Genomic DNA, 3,055 nt, shown 5'->3' with positions numbered 1-3,055 from the left:
AGACAACCCAGCTTGTGCAAAATGAACACTTATTAGGTGAACATATGACTTAATCTCAATAGCTTCATCTTAGGGACTTGGGGAAAAAGAAGATGAAATTCCTAGAAATCCTCAGGAATTTCCCATAAGTCGTTCTATGCTTTTTATAATGCTATTATGTGTTTTTTTTAAACAATAACAGATGACCATCATGATAAAAAGTGAATAATTTTTTTCACTGTTAGGGTTATAGGAGATGGCTTAGAGGTTTTCTGTAACAAAAATGCATTATCATGCATTTTTAGGAACTGATATATTGTGACAAGATTAGATATTTCAATGATATGTAAGAGTTCCTGATACAGGCATTTCATCATAGAAATCATCAGCAAAAATAAATTTCAAATAAAAATCACTTTTAGCTCTTCTTCTCCGTAAAAACACCAAATGGCGGATGATGCCAGGGCTGCCGATGGGCCCGGAGGCCCCAGGGGCCCTGGAATGGGAGGCGGCAGTGGCTTCCATGGAGGCTTTGGCAGCGGCGTCTGGGGCCGGGGCTGAAAGCCACGGAGCTCGCGGAGGCGAGGCCGAGGACAAGGAGTGGCTCCCCGTCACTAAGCTGGGCCGCCTCATCAAGGACATGAAGATCAAGTCCCTGGAGAAGATCTGTCTCTTGTCTCTGCACATCAAGGAACCTGAGATCATTGACTTTTTCTTGGGGGCATCCCTCAAGGACGAGGTTTTGAAGATCATGCCTATGCAAAAGGAGACCCGTGCTGGCCAGCGGACCAGGTTCAAGGCATTTGTCGCCATCGGGGATTACAACGGACATGTTGGTTTGGGTGTCGAGTGCTCTAAGGAGGTAGCCACTGCCATCCGTGGGGCCATCGTTCTGGCCAAGCTCTCCATCGTCCCTGTGCGGCGAGGCTCCTGGGGGAACAAGATGAGTAAGCCCCATACCGTCCCTTGCAAGGTGACTGGCCGCTGTGGCTCTGTGCTGGTGTGCCTCATCCCTGCCCCCAGGGGCACTGGCGTCATCTCAGCCCCTGTGCCCAAGAAGGTACTGATGATGGCTGGAATTGACGACCGCTACACCTCTGCCAGGGGCTGCACCGCCATGCTGGGCAACTTCGCCAAGACCACTTTCGATGCCATTTCCAAGACCTACAGTTATCTCACTCCTGATCTCTGGAAAGAGATGGTGTTCACCAAGTCTACGTATCAGGAATTCACTGACCATCTTGTAAAGACCCATATCAGAGTTTCCATGCAGAGGACCCAGGCTCCAGCTGTAGCCACAACATAGTTTTCTACGAGAAAAATAAAGTGAATGAAGCCAGTTTAAAAAAAAAATCACTTTTAAAATGGAAAGATAATTCCTCAGATGTTTAATATTTTAAAATTATCATTCTTAAGTTGAAACTTTAAAACGCAAGACATTCAGTGCCCAATCCAATATCCTGATCTTTCTTTTGTGACAAAATGGTCCAGTCATGGAAAAATGCCTTTCCTTTTGCATTGTCATTGGTCGAATTGTTAATGAAGAGACCAAACACATCTTGGGTTGGTTTTAACACCAAAAGTTGGGTGTTAGGGCTCATGTTGTTTTATATATGTGCCCCTTCCCTTTTTTAAAAAAATTTATTTATTTTATTTTATTTTTATTCTTGGGTGCATTGGGTCTTTGTTACTGCGTGTGGGCCTTCTCTAGTTGCAGCGAGCGGGGGCTACTCTTCGTTGCGGTGTGCGGGCTTTTCACTGCAGTGGCTTCTCTTGTTGTGGAGCATGGGCTCTAGGTATGCAGGCTTCAGTAGTCGTGGCTCACAGGCTCTAGAGCGCAGGCTCAGTAGTTGTGGCGCACAGGCTTAGTTGCTCTGCGGCGTGTGGGATCTTCCCAGACCGGGGCTGGAACCCATGTCCCCGGCATTGGCAGGCAGATTCTTAACCACTGCACCACCAGGGAAGCCCGCCCCTTCCCTTCTTAAAGATGAATCATCCTATCTATCTATCTATCTATCTATCTATCTATCTATCATCTATCATCTATCCATATCTATTTTTCTGTCTTTCTATCTATCTCTATATATCTATCCAAGTATGTTTTGTCTTACAAACCTCTGTAGCCTACAGTGAATATTCAAACCCTGGAATACACAAGTGCACATTATTGGATAGTATTTGAATAATGCAGTGTTTATAGCTCCTAGCAAGATTCACAGCCCTACGAAGAATTACACGTTGAAATGGACAATTTAACGACTTATTTTGCTTCCAAAATTTGCTATTTCCTGGAACACCACTCATAGTATTTGCATACACTATGCATGTAAACTCATTAGTGCTTATTTTACTTTCAAGAATGACTTACCATGAGCAGCAGAAAGGGCCATGAACACACCCTTGTAGCGGGGCAAGAACAGCCAGCAAGACTGACTGATTTGTTCATAACCCCTTTTCTCCTATGCACTACTGTCCACGTTCCAGAAAGTTTACTCTTTGATTTTACATGCCAGTGTTTCCTGCTCTTGCTGTTCACCAATGTCAGTGGATCCTTCAGTAATGTCTCTATGCCAGGAAGTTATTCCCACATGGAAACCCTAAGCCATACATGGCACGGGACCGACAGCAGTGGACCGAAGTATGTCCTTGAGACTAACTACATCAGATTCCATATAGCTCATACCTCCTACGTGATAAGTGCCCAATGCTTATGGAAGGTGACATTGTATAAATTTTGCAAATAGGGAAATTGAGGCTCACAGGAAACTTGCCCAAGGTCACAAAGCTATAGAATGACAGAATTGGGTTCAGTACTTCCATTATACGACCTGTCATCCCTTCAAGCATCGGTATTTATATTTCCTTAAATTTCTATGTTTTTATTTCTGTCTGGAGTGTGTGAATACTTATTTCTTTTGGCAATGCTACCACTGCTATTATTATGTATTTTTAAATTATTTAGGGAATGCTTAAAATGCACTGTGCCAAATATTTTCTACATTCACATGTAGAAGGTGTAATCCTTCCAATAGCACTCTGATGCCAGAACTCTTATTATCTCCATTTAACCAAAGAG

The 3,055-nt window shown here is 43.7% G+C and overlaps 1 pseudogene; it reads left to right on the top strand.

The window, feature by feature from the left end:
- The first annotated feature begins 426 nt into the window (after positions 1-426).
- Positions 427-1,285, top strand: LOC133102976 (small ribosomal subunit protein uS5-like; annotated as a pseudogene).
- The last annotated feature ends 1,770 nt before the right edge of the window (positions 1,286-3,055 follow it).

This window comes from Eubalaena glacialis, chromosome 13 (assembly GCF_028564815.1).
Source record: "Eubalaena glacialis isolate mEubGla1 chromosome 13, mEubGla1.1.hap2.+ XY, whole genome shotgun sequence".
NCBI classification, from domain to species: domain Eukaryota; kingdom Metazoa; phylum Chordata; class Mammalia; order Artiodactyla; family Balaenidae; genus Eubalaena; species Eubalaena glacialis.
The sequence above is the reverse complement of the archived record's forward strand: the minus strand, read 5'-3'. Positions and strand labels throughout refer to the sequence as shown.